This window comes from Hemicordylus capensis, chromosome 4 (assembly GCF_027244095.1).
Source record: "Hemicordylus capensis ecotype Gifberg chromosome 4, rHemCap1.1.pri, whole genome shotgun sequence".
Taxonomy (NCBI): domain Eukaryota; kingdom Metazoa; phylum Chordata; class Lepidosauria; order Squamata; family Cordylidae; genus Hemicordylus; species Hemicordylus capensis.
In genome coordinates, this window is record NC_069660.1 from 292,290,001 (window position 1) to 292,304,248 (window position 14,248).

Below are 14,248 nucleotides of genomic sequence, written 5' to 3' on the forward strand. Positions count from 1 at the left end.
AGCGCAAAGGAGGCTGCCCCGCGCACGCCCCGCGCAAGGGAGAGCAAGGGGGTTACCTCCCGGGAGAGCGTCCGCCCGCGACGTCCCAGTCCCCGCAGCAGCCCGCCGGCGGCTCCCTCGGCTGCAGGTCAGGCGAGCGGCTCGTCGGCTCCTCCACTCGCGAGCGTCAGGCTGCAAACACGTGGGCCGCCCTGCAAAGTTTGGGGGCTGCCGCGCGCCGGGGACTCGCTTTCGCCCCCGCGCGCTTTTGCAGGGAGCCGGCCGGGCTGGGGTGCCGAGCGGCGGGAGACGCGCGCGGTGCAGTTCCCCTGCAGTCCTCCTCGGCCGGCCGAGCTGCCTGGTGCTCCTCGCTTTCCCGTTAGTTCTCTTATACAGGCTGCTGGGCGATGTGCGCAAATGCCACTCATCGGGGCTAGTCCTCAGGCAGGACCTCAGACGGCCCTGGATGGAGCAGTAAATAGGTGGCGCTGTACTCCACAGCTTCTGGCCGGCCGCAGAGACGCTGGCTGGCTGGCTGGCTTCTAACAGCCCCAGCTCAGCGTAGGGCTGCTGCACCCACGAACAGGTCCATCACTTGCGTGTCTTCAGCCGCCGAACCTCTCCCCCCTCACACCCCACTTGAAGATGCAACGGTGGGGGAAGCGTCTCCTGTTGAATTTCTGTCTGCCGTGTGCGGCTGTCTAAAGGCACCGGAACTCTGTCCCCCCGTCGCCAGGCTCACATGCTTTATATTCTTAATATTTCCAGTTTAACAATCCCAGACTCTGGCTCAGTCCCTGCCATCGCCAGTTTAACAATCTCAGGTAGCAGGTTTTGGGAAGGAAGCTCCCCGCCCCCACACACACCACCTTCCCGAGACCCTGGTTGCTGCTGATTTTGAAAGCAGAGCATACAGGGCTAGATGGACCAATCGAACAAGGTAGATGTATGCATTCATATTGTTCTTGGCAGTGAAAATTGGTGCCACGGCTACTAATTCCTGACACTCCCTTCTTAGTTCAGTGAAAGGTAGCCCTGTCACTTTGGGGTCCAGAAACAGTGCTTAATTTGAGCCAGTCATCCCGAACAGAGGAAGCTGCCTTTTACTGTCAGACCATCTAGCTCAATATGTATATACTGACTGGAAGCAGCTCTCCGTGATTCCAGACAGGTGTATTTCCCAGTCCCACCTGGAGATGCCAGAAACTGAACTTGAGATCTGCGGGCAAAGCATGTGTTCTAACCACTAGCCATGAAGGTGCATCGCTCTCCTCACGGTCCTTAAACATGTTAAAACAAAGCTACTAAACCCTGTGCTTCTCCACAGATGCAGAATGTTAACTATGGAATATCAACCTCAGGAAATAAGCTGCCATATACTGAGTCAGACTATTGGTCCATCTAGCTCAGTATTGTCTACTACACACTGACTGGCAGCGGCTCTCCAAGGTTTCAGGCAGGAGTCTTTCCCAGCAATGTCTGGAGATGCCAGGGATTGAACCTCGGACCTTCAGCATGCAAGGATGCAGATGCTCTTCCTCTGAGCCTTGGCCCCATCTCCTAAGGGGAATATCTTACAGTGATCATATGTAGTCACCCATCCAAATGCAAACCAAGGTGGACCCTGCTTAGCAAATGAGACAATTCATGCCAGCTCTCTGTATTTCCTATATTTCTGATCTTAAAGAACAGAGCATCCAGGGTAGAAAATATTTCTTACAGCCATGCTTATTTATCACAACTACACCCTACCCTTCCCAGCCAAAGATACAGTACATGGGTTTATTCCATTTCATTCTTATAAACACACTGGAGGCTGATTGCTTAAGACCACACAATGGGCATTTGTTGCTGATTCAGGATCTGAACCCAGCTCCCAAAAATCCTTTGGTACACATGTTTTATTGTTCAGTCCCAGAGAGCCAACACAGGCCAATAGCTTACGGATTCGGTCCAAGATCGAATTCTAGTTCTAGGGGTTTTTGGAGGAGGGTTAATTAAATAACAATAAAGTAACACTGAGCATGTATAGAGTGCATTAGATATGAAGAGGCAGGGTTTCCAGATAATAGGACTTGATTTCCAGGCAGGCCTAAGTCCTAAAACCTGTTTGTGTTAGTGACAATATACTGGTGTTCAGAACACAGTATTTCATCCTGAAGGAGCTTGGACCCATTAAATGGGAATGATTGAAGAGCAAGCTGCCTTTTAATGAGGACAAGCATGTTAAAGATTTGTGAAGCCCATCCTCTGAAAGTTGAAACCCCATTCTTTGCTTGAAGGTAAGTCCCATTTATTTACAGTGATCAACTGGAATTTTCATGAACATTCCATAACTCCCCAGCAGTTGAGTCATGGGCAAGAAAGGTTCATTTGAAAGTGAAGCCAGAGGCCCTATTCAGACATTTTTACAAAAAAGACTGTACATTATTACCTGAAAGTGGGTCCAGAAGTCCCTCCCCAGCCTGTCACTCATCCCCTCCACTGTGCTGCTACTTGCGGTTACAGCAGAAGAGGCAAATGCCATAATCATAACAGCGGACACTTCTGTGATTGGCAGCCTGGGGTGATCCAGACTGCCAATCATGGAAGCACTTGCTGTCACACTTACGACATTTGCCTCTTCAAATAAACACTGCTGTAACCCCAAGCAGCATAGTGGAGGGGATGAATGATGGGCCAGAATAGAACTTCCAGGCCCACTTCCGGTGCTGTAGTCACCATGTTAGCTGCCTGTGTCCCAGATGTGAAAAGCTCTGAGCCCTGAACCGTGCCTGGTTAATCTTGGAGCACATATGCAGCATTATATTATATACAGTGGTGGACATTACATTTTCCCTTTCAAATGCATTCTTTTGCTCAAAAAGGCACGTTTCTTTGCTCAAAATGCACATTTGCTCTGTAAACTGCATTGTGAACTTTTGCTGTTAGGAACATAGGAAGCTGCCATATACTGAGTCAGACCATTGGTCCATCTTGCTCAGTATTGTCTACACAGACTGGCAGCAGCTTCTCCAAGATTGCTGGCAGGAATCTCTCTCAGCTCTATTTTAGAGATGCCAGGGAGGGAAGGTGGAACCTTCTGCTCTTCCCAGAGTGGCTCCATCCCCTGAGAGGAATTTCTTACAGTGCACTTCTAGTCTCCCTTTCACATGCAACCAGGGTGGACCCTGCTTAGCTAAGGGGACAAGTCATGCTTGCTACCACAAGACCAGCTCTCCTCTCCTGTTGTTGCAGACCAGTCTATAAATGTTCTAAATAATGCATCTCATGACAGTCCTACCACAAGGTAATGGGCCACTAGCAGATGAGTCCAGGATGGCATCAGCGAGGCTGTAACATAAGCATTCTGTCTAGTGTCAGGACCTGCCTGATTCCAACTCAGAGGGGACCCTCTCAGGAGAAGGAGACACATCCCCTAGCTGAGACACACATACACACACTCCCAGAGCTGGTATTGATCCATGCCTTAATTTGAGGTGGAGAGCTGATCCTGTGGTAGTGAGCATGAATTGTCCACTTTGCTAAGCAGGAGTTGCCTTCGTTTGTATTTGGATAGGAGACCACATGTGAGCTCTGTCTGTTGTAAGATATTCCCCTTGGAGGATAGGGCGATATAGATGCTCAGTAGAAAAGTATCTGCTTGCATGCAGAAGGCACAGATTCAGTCCCTGACATCTCCAGTTAGGGCTGGGAAAGGCTCCTATCTGAAACCTTTGAGAGCTGCCAGTCAGTGTAGATCAGCCCTGCTCAACTTTGACCTGCCCCCCCATCTGATTTTGCACTGCAGCTCCCATAATCCCTAGCCACAGTGGCCAATAGCTAGGGATTATGGGAGTTGTAGGCTAACGTCTGCAGGAGGGCCAGAGCAGGCTTGGTGTAGACCAGGCTTCCCCAAACTGCGGCCCTCCAGATGTTGCTGAACTACAACTCCCAGCATCCCTAGCCACAATAGATTGTGGCTAGGGATGCTGGGAGTTGTAGTTCAGCAACATCTGGAGGGCCGCAGTTTGGGGAAGCCTGGTGTAGACAGTACTGAGCTAGATGGACCAATGGTCTGACTCAGTATGAATGAGCTTCCTGTGTTAATACTCCCACCCCCTCAGAGGAGCGTACAGTAGTGAAGCTTCTGACCTGGCCTGATCCTAGAAACCACTTCATCACCCCCAGGATCCCAGGAGCATAAGTGACAGCCAAGGCCAAACTCCAACACAAGAGGCAAACTTCCCATGGGTCTGTTTGGGAGTAGGTGGAAGCCACCTCAGGGAACTTGTTCTTCAGGATCAGGACCTCCCTGAGCTCCTGAAAGGGTCAGGGCTCCTAGATCTTCCATAACCCCTGCATTTGCAGCTAGCCTTGTTGGTACAACAGCTCTTTCTTGACCTCTTGCTCTTAGCTGCTGCTTGGTTAAACTCTGGCATGGACACACAAGCATATGTCCACCTTAATGGTGATTTTAAAAATGATTTTTATTGGTTGTGAAGTGTAATAAACTTCAAACCCAAGTTTATTAAATGATCTTCAAAGCTGTACTGAGATGAGATTTGAAAATTCATTACCTTCAGCACTTAATGCAAAGTGCTACACTTGCTGTAACTAAGAACATAAGAACCGCCCTGCTGGATCAGACCCAAGGCCTATCTAGTCCAGCATCCTGTTTCACACAGTGGCCCACCAGATGCCTCTTAGAAGCCCACAGGCAGGGGGTGAGGGCTTGCCTCCTCTCTTGCTGTTTCTCCTCTGCAACTGGTATTGAGAGGCATCTTGCCTCTGAGGCTGGAGGAGGACTATAGCCCTCAGACTAGAAGCCATTGATCTCCATGAATTTATTTAAAATCCTCTTAAAGCCACCCAGGCTGCTGGCAGTCACCACATCCTGTGGCAGATAATTCTGTAGGTTGATTATGCATTGTGTGAAAAAGTACTTACTTTTGTCAGTCCTAAATTTCCCAGCTTTCAGTTTCATGGGATGACTCCTGGTTCTAGTGTTGTGAGAGAGGGAGAGAAATTTCTCTCTGTCTGTTCTCTCTATTCCATGCATAATTTTATACATCTCTACCATGTCACCCCATAGTCAGCGTTTTTCCAGACTAAAAAGTCCCAGGTGTTGTAGCCTTGGCTCATAAGGAAGGTGCTCCAGACCCCTGACCAACTTGGTTGCCCTCTTCTGCACCTTTTCCAGTTCTACAATGTCCTTCTTACGATATGGTGACCAGAACTATACGCAATACTCAAAATGTGGCCACACCACAGATTTGTGTAAGGGCATTATAATATTAGCAGTTTTATTTTCAGTCCCCTTCCTAATGATCCCTAGCATGGAATTTGCCTTTTACACCGCTGCCGTGGACTGAGTCGACACTTTCAACGAGCTGTCCACCACAACCCCTAGATCTCTTTCCTGGTTAGTCACTGACGTAAAGTTGAGGTTTTTTGCCCCAATATGCATCACTTTATACTTGCTTACATTGAACCTCATTTACCATTTTGTCACCCACCCACCCACCCACCTAGTTTGGAGAGATGCTGTTGGAGCTCCTCACAATTTTTTTTTTAAAATTGTTTAGTGTCAGCTGCAAATTTGGCTATTTTGCTGGACTTTTGCTGAATCCAACTTCTAGGTAATTTATGAACAAGTTAAAAAGCACTTGTCCCAGTACTGATCCCTAGGAGACGCCACTTCTTTCTTCCCTCCATTGTGAAAACTGTCCATTTATTCCTGTGCTCTGTTTCCTATCCTTCAACCAGTTACTAATCCACACATGAACCTGTGCCCTTATTCCATGACTGCTATGTTTATTCAAGAGCTTTTGGTGGGGAACTTTGTCAAACACTTTTTGGAAGTCCAAGTATACTATGTCAACCAGATCACCTTTATCCACATGCCTGTTGACACTCTCAAAGAACTCCAAAAGGTTAGTGAGGCAAGACTTGCCCTTGCAGAAGCCATGCTGGTTCTCCTACAGCAAGGCCTGTTCTTCTATCCTATATAATAAAAGGCTAAGTGAGTGGCCGTGGCTTTGGAACGTTGGGGATCTGCGTCCCTGCCTCCCTGGGCTGTTCTGGGCCTGCGCGAAGCGCAGGCCCAGAAGAGCCCAAGGGACACAGGACCGCAGACACCAGTGTCCCACAGCCACGGGCGGCCATTAGCCGGTGTGTGGCGGCGGGGGAAAGTGGCCGAGGCGGTGGCAGAGCCGCCGCCTCGGCCATGAGCTGCGGCACGGCGAGAGGAGGCCGAGGCAACCAGAAGCGGCCGCCCTGAAAAAGGTGAGGGCAATGGCGGCGGGGGAAGACCGAGATGGGGGACAGGGAAGCTGGGCGAGGTGGCGGCGAAGCCACCAACGAGGCCCCCGCCCGCTCACAGCCGTCGCCCCCGCCTGCTCACCCGCCCTCCCAGCTGCCCAAAATGAAGCTGGGCGAGGTGGCGGCGAAGCCGCCAACGAGGCCCCCGCCTGCTCACAGCCACCCCCGCCTGCTCACCCGCCCTCCCAGCTGCCCAAAATCACCTTCCCTGCTCCCCCCCAAAAAAGATTAAGGGCCAAAATGGCCCATGAGAAGGTCGCCGCCCCCGCCTATCGCCCTCCCGCCCACCCAGCTGCCGAAGACCACCTTACCCACTCCAGCCCGAGGGAAAAGAGAGGAGCTCACGAGCAGAGCTCCTCTCTGTGCTAAGTCACTGCTCAAACTGCCGCTATGGATGCAAAGGACGCCTATTGCGTCCATTGCGACAGTATGGGCAGCAGCTTAACACAGAGAGTAGCTCTGTTCCCGAGTTCCTCTCTTCTCCTTCGGGCTGGAGCGGGTAAGGTGGGCTCCGGCAGCTAGGTGCGTGGGAGGGCGATAGGCGGGGCGGCCACCTTCTCATGGGCCATTTTGGCCGTTATTCATCCACACACACACACCCCAAAAAAGTAAAAGCAAAATAAGGAAGAACAAAAACAGAGACAACAACAAAAACAAAAAAAACAAAAAGAGAGAGGGGACAAGGGGAAAAAAAAAAGACAGAAAGAGAGAGAGAGAGACAGAAAAGATGGGATAGAAAGCTAGCGCCCGTTATCATAACGGGCTTAAAAATACTAGTATATTTAATAATTTTATTGATTCTGTGGAGAACTCTGGTCCTCCTAGGTTTTCTAGCTTGTTTGATTCTATCCCTTCTTTAATATACAGGGCTACTCCACCCCAAATCCACCCCTCCCTGCCCTTACTGTAGAGTTTGTATTTAGGAATAACAGTGTCCCACTGGTTCTCACCATCCTACCAGGTTTCCGTTATGCCCACTATACCTACGATTATAAATTATGGCAAGTTTGTTGCCTTTGGGTTAGAGCTGCAAACTCTTCCTGAAGCTGTGACTCTGACTGAAGCTGTTTCTCGAGTTCTCCCCCAGTATTTTTCACTATATCAAGTCACTGAAATCTCCAGAATTGCTTTCAATAAATTTCTTTCGTCCATCTGGAGATGGATGCAGATTCCTGGAGACCCTAGGCCTGTCCTGGAGTGTTGGCAGCATACTTTGTTAGCTTGCTCTGTATATTCTTGTGTGTGTTCCTTTCATTTAAGTACCTAAGAGCCGGTTTGGATTACACCAATCCTGCCCATTCAATTAGAAAGGAGACAGACCAAGAGCATGCCCACCAGGACGTCCTTCACAGAAATCCTGACCCCCTCTGAGCATGCCTCTTTATTGTGTGGGGGCCTGTTCATTGAATGGCACGTATTCTGAGTACATGTACAGGGGCCATTCAGAAGAAAAATACCCCATGCGATAAAAGGACATGCCAGGATGGCATCGGAACATCCAAGTAGGACATCCTGATCAGCACACACTCAGCATGTGCTCTTCCTAATTGTATTCTGGCCTTAAATGAAACCCTGGATTTCTTATTGATTGAGGATTCCTTTTGCAGTATCTCCCCACCCAACGAGAAAGGACCTCCTTCATCATGAAGCCTACCTACTACTGAGGTCATCAGGAGAGATCCAGTGGTGGTTGCCACTGGCTCGTTTGGTAGTGGCTCCGAACCAGGCCTTCTCTATTACTGCCCTGGAACTTTAGAATGCCCTCCCTATCCGAAAAAGAACTTCCCCATCTTTGGCTGCCTTCAAGGAAGCTCTTAGGACACACCTGTTTCATCAGTTAAATTCCCAACTATACTGTTTTAATTGTTTTAGACCATAATTGTGTTTATTTGCTTCAATTGCTGCTGGTTTTAAGTTTTTTGAATTTTATGTGAAGCACCTAAAGATGTTTTATTTTATATCAGGTGATTTATTAATCTAATAAATAAATACATAATAAACCACATTCATTTCACTATTGACAGCCAATTAAATGGGTGCTTCTTATTTTCTTTTTATATTTTTTAGTATTTCAGTGAAACAAAACATTATAATAATCCATATAAATAATTACTTTGTTTGTTGTACTTATATACTGCCCTATATTGAATCTCAGGGCGGTTTACAATCCAACAAAATAACAACCAATTAGATGAAGGAAAAAATACTGAGGAAAAACAAAAACCCCTCTCAACCATTTACATAGTTTTTATATATATGCTAATTATAATTCTGGAGCGACAAGTGTGGTGAGTGGGAGATCCTTCCAAGGATCTTTCTCATTAAACCACAAAGAGATCATTAAAATTAGATCAGATTGCTTAAAGCTCTTCTTCTTTGCCATTCCTTTGATGAACAAACAAACAAAAAACCATTCAAATGCCATCAGGGAACACATATCAGATATGCAAAGCTGAAGATCTGGAGTAGATCTGTCCTTCCAGTGTTGTATAATAATCTTCTTCAGAACTCCTAATGCTCAAAGAATCCATAATTCTTGATGAAGGGTAGACTCCATATTCTAGGAATATACACCCATAAATAGGGTGCTTCTTAGCAGACCATATCCATAGTTGAAATAAGGAATGGTGGCAGCATAACTCACAGTCAGAAACTCACTCCTTCCCGTGTTTCACAATGGTTAAAAGGCCTTTTAAAAACCTGTTTGAAGACGGGCCATGTCACGCTTGCCTATACTGGAACATGCCTATTTTGCAACATTGTAGATGTAATATTTCATTGGACTGTGAAATGCGAGTTTCTGCCAAGTGATAATTGTGGAGGGAATTTGAAAGGAATCTTGGACAATTAACAATAGCTAGATAAGCTCTTGACAAAGTGTTTTGACAAAGTGTCTACAGTCACTGGGTAAGATGCCAATGCAGTTGCAGGATCACACAGCTATTCCGTATCTTCAACAAGTTCAGAACAACTCGTATTCCGTTGCAATAATCAGTTGGTCTCCATCAAGCAACTCTGGTTTCACTCACTCTCTTGATTTCTCCCGCCCTATGCTGAAGTCTCGGAGCAGTCACAATAGAAAGCTACCTACATCACAAAAAAAGAAAGAAAGAAAACCATTAAAAGGCTCAGCACAATAAAATTTACAATAAAATAAAATAAAATAAAATTTAAAATCCCAGCTAAACTAAAAGGTAAAGTGTGCTGTCAAGTCGATTTCGACTCCTGGCACCCACAGAGCCCTGTGGTTTTCTTTTGGTAGAATACAGAAGGGGTTTACCATTGCCTCCTCCCACATGGTATGAGATGATGCCTTTCAGCATCTTCCTATATTGCTGCTGCCTGATATAGGTATTTCCCATAGTCTGGGAAACATACCAGTGGGGATTTGAACCGGCAACCTTCTGCTTGTTAGTTAAGCATTTCCCAGCTGCGCCACTTCTACAGACTTCCAAATGCCCCATCAAGTTCCACCGAGCTTGCACCCTAAAGAGTATGCCCAATAGCTGTGACTCAATTAAATAAATATCCGTTCTGGTCTATAAGCATAGCTGAAGAAGGCAGGGCTAGATAGGTAGCAGCACTATAAGACCCAAGCTGAAATACTATTGGTGGGAGATCACATTTTAAAACATGTTTTGCCAGTTAAAATGGCTCTGTAAACTAGCAGGGCTATGCAGAGGTTCAACAGCCTGATTCAGCTGCTGTCTGGTGTGGGGTGGAGAACCAGTCTGGCAGTAGCAAACATGAATTATCCCCTTTGCTAAGCAGGGTTTGCCTTGTTTTACATTTGGATGGGTAACTACATGTGATGTGAGTGCTGTCTGCTGTGAAATATTTCCCTTAGTGGGTGGGGCTGTAACTCAATGGTAGAGCATCTGCTTGCATGCAGAAGGTCCCATTTTCAACCCCGGGCATTTCCAGGTAGGGCTGGGAAAGACTCCTGTCTGAAACATTGGAGAGTCACTGCCAGTCAGTGTAGACAGTACTGAGCTAGATGGTCTGACTCAGTATAAGACAGCTTCCTATGTTCCTATTTTGCTGAATAGGTTATTAATTACTGGGTTGGGTTGATTCAGGGAAGATGCTGAAGCTTCACTTTGGCCTGCACCCCTCACTAGGGATGTCCAAACTGGTTCGAACCTGAACCAGTTCGAATTTGAACTGGGGTGGTTCAATGGTTCGAATTCAAACCAAACCAGCCATCAGGTTCGAGCTGCAGGTTCAAATTCGACGCGTAAACTTCAAAAATCACTTAAAAATCAGCCCTTTGCCCAATTCCTTTCAAATAATTCTGATAGCTTCCTTGCCCACCTTGGGAACTACCACCCACCACACTCATTATTCCCTATGAGGAATTCAAAAATACTTTAAAAATTCACCAATAATTGGAGGAGTGTCCAATTGCCTTGGGGTTTTGTGGGTGGTAGGAACCCCTGGGTGCCTATCACCCACCCCACTTTTGTGCCCCTAGGTGCTCCACAATAGGGGATAATGGGCTGGTGTGGGTCTCATTATACCCGATGAGAAAAATAATTAAAGATATTTCAAATATTCATTAAAAAATTGTAGGGGGGTCCAATTGCTTCGGGATTTGGTTGGTTGTTGGCACCCATGGGTCCTCCACAATGGGCTGGTTCGAGTCCCATTAAACCCTATGAGAAAAAATAAAAATAAATTTCAAAAATTCATTTTTTAAAAATTGTATGAGTGTCCGATTGCTTTGGGGTTTGTTTGGCAGGTACCCATGGGTGCCAGCTACCACCCCACCCACTTTTGGAGGTTCAAAATGGTTCAAAACAGTTTGAATTCGAACCAAACCAAGGGGGTTCAAGCAAAACCAAAACTGAACCACCCCCTCCTGGTTCGAACCCGGTTTGAATTCAAACCGATCTGGGCAAACCGGTTTTGTGCACATCCCTACCCCTCACCTCCACCACAGCCCAAGAAAAGACCACAATTCCCAGGAGTACGTGTGCCATTTCCAGAACTGGTGTGTGGGTGGGGGGAGACCTGCTGGAAGTAATTTGAATGAACTGCTGCTCCCTTGTTGCTGAGATGAAGATGCACTAACTTCAGAAGGGTCTTGCCCCTTGCCTGCTCCAGGAGGTACCTACAAGAGTTGGGGAATGGTGGGGATGAAGGTGAAACTTCCATACCATACTGAAGGAACAGCTTTGAATCAGAGACCAAGCAGATGTGGGAAATCCCTCCTGAAGCTCTGAATCAAGCCTGGTGGCCGTCAGCTGAATCAGGGCTGCTTTGCACTCTCCTAGCCAGAATCACAGTGAACAGGTTAGCCTATATTTTCTTTCTCCGATGTACTAGTTACTTACTTGCAGATTTTATTTTATTTTATTTTTTTAAAGGGGGGCATTAAACAATGGCAAACCAAACAATGCACCTGAAGTGGCATAGTTTTTCCCCTACCACCTTGGTCACCTGCATGTGTAGAGAAGGCCTGAGTCATTTGATTATATGAGTTTTAGTTAATTCATTGGCTGGCCCTACCTAAACTTGCATGTGAATAAGAATGATGGCTGATATACCAACCAAGAATGCACCAGTCTAGCAAGAGAGCAGCCTAAAAGAAATTCCCAACTAACGGCACCAGTGCACTGGGGAAGTGGTAATTTTTGAGGTATTCCCCTTCCCTAGGAAGCCCTTGGTGGCACCTGAAAATTTGGCCCTGAGAGTTACACAGCCCTTGGAGACATATTTTCAGCAATGGAGGCTCTTCATTTGGGGGGGCCCTCCCCTACTTGCTGTTGGAGCTAGGACCCTGGCAGCATCAACTCTCAGCTGCATTGTCTCATCGTGACCACTGGGTGGGTGGGTGGGGGTTAGGGTCATGGATAAAAGTACTAGACTCCTCCCCCCTTTGTTGTTCTAGTGTTAGTCTCCATTTTGTCTCTCCAGAGATGGCTGTTTGTTTTGGTCTCTCTCTTCAGCCATGAGCTACAGCTGAAATTAAGCTGCAGACTTTTTCACATTTGTTGGTAACCTTTTCTTTAAATAAATCCTTGTAGTTCTTCAATACTAAAGAACTGTCTCAAGACCTCCTGCTTGGCTGAGTTCTCACTTTACTGGCTTTGCTCTGCTAATGGGAGTTGAACTGCCATTCTTCCCCTACACTTGCCATCCTGACATTCTTGCAGCCCCCCATTCTCTCAGCAAAAATAGCTCTCCCCAGAGGTGCAATAACCCCTGGACCTTGGGGACTCGGTCCGGTCCTCCAAGGTCCGGGGGAGCCTCCAAATAGCCAGGGCTGGGGGCCTCCGGCAGCCACCCTACGCCTGGTTTCTCCAGGATTTGCTAGGTGCTCTCTTCTTTATCTTTCCTTTCTTTTCTCCTTTTTAAAAAATGTCACTGGCAAATCTTGGCAGCATTCAAAGATCTTGAGAAGGGGGTGGGTGGGAGATGTGGTGGACTGGCACTTCCTCGGGGTAGTTATTTTACTAACAGGCAAATAAGTAGACCCCTTCCTTTGTTCTTGTTCTGGGACTTTAAGCAAAGTCTCTTGCTAGCTCCTTTCTCTTTCTCTTACTCTCTCACTTCTCTTGAGGGCCAAAGAGGGTGGTGGTGGCTATGGCTTCCAAATAAAACAAGGCATTTTAACTGAAATTACTGATTGGACAACTTCAAGCTTATTCTGTTTGAAGGGTGTGTCTTTTATGCAGAAATATTTGTTGTTATTTAAGGATTCTGAGCTTATTTTCTTCTATTCATGGGCAGCCTAACAGGCCCAACTTGGAAACCAGGCCAGTCCAAAATAGTCAAGTAGCTCCACCATTCTATAGTCCTTATGTCCATTTTTGTTTGTGGTTTATTAGTTGGTTGTGTGTGTGTGTGTGTGTGTGAGAGAGAGAGAGAGTCCCAGTTTGGGGGTGAGTGTTAGAATTATTGAAAGGAGAAGTCCTGAGCATAGTTTCTTTGGACAGGTTTGTGATTGATATCGTTTATTTTTCAAACCAATCCTTGATAAAGGATTCTCTCAAGTGAATATTGCATAAAACTGCAGCCAGTTCTAAGGGTGTGCATGGATAATTCTGTGCAGTCCAATCGGAAACAGAGCCGCTTCCAGCACAGCCTGAACTGGCTCAAGTGAACCAGCGAGTCGGTTCTGCAAACTGACACGAATCGGTCTGTCGATGACAGCAGCATTGGTGGGGCGGGGAGAGGACCTTTAAGAAGTAAGTAATTGAAGCACGAATTACCTGTTCAGATAAAAGAACTGAACTGAAGTTATTTTGAGCTTGGTAGTGGCAGCACCTGCAAACTGCCACTTGTGAGCAGCAGCACCCCATCCAGGATCCTGTGCAGTGGGCACTACACCCTCTGCAGCTCAATCCTCACCTGGCCTCTGCACATAGGGAGTGGGGAGCTGTGGGTGGCACTTACTGCGCAGGATCCCAGGTGGGGTGCCACCGCTCGCAAGTGATATGTTGCAGGTGCCGCCAGGCCCAGGCCCAAGATCACTTCAGTTCAGTTCTTCTACTTGAAGAGGTAATTCACACTTCAATTACTTACTTGTTAAAGGTCCTCTCCCTGCCCCATCAGCGCTGCCATCACCGTCAGACCGATTTGCGTCAGTTTGCAGAACCGACTAGCCGGTTCATCCTCACCGGCAGACTGGTTTGTCCTGAACTGCAACTAGTCTGGGTTCCATTTTAGTCCAGTGAGGGCGAGGCCAGTTCACCCTTGGGCCACCAAACCAGGCTTGTTCGGGATGAACCGATTCGCCAGCGAACCAGTTCTGCACACCCCAAGCTAATTCTAGACAGTATTTTCAAGTAAAGCCTTACTGAACTCATTGGGGCTTACTCCCAAGTAATTGCCATGTGCATAGGATTGCATCCCAAGGACATATCCCAGAAATGTTTATATATTGTGTTTGTGTGTGAGAGAGAGAGAGAAATAAGGCTTGCTTTAAAACAACGTATATTCTGTATGTGCATAGAAAGGA

At 47.1% G+C, this 14,248-nt stretch overlaps 1 protein-coding gene across 2 annotated transcripts in view; it reads right to left on the minus strand.

Annotated features, from left to right (window-relative positions):
• The window catches only part of RSPO2 (R-spondin 2), a 175,754-nt gene extending 175,323 nt beyond the window's left edge, over positions 1-431 (minus strand). For both annotated transcript variants that reach the window (XM_053242751.1, XM_053242749.1), the window contains exon 1: positions 57-431. The gene's annotated coding sequence lies outside the window, so the exon portion shown is untranslated. The remainder of the gene's footprint in view (positions 1-56) is intronic.
• Between the last annotated feature and the right edge of the window lie 13,817 nt (positions 432-14,248).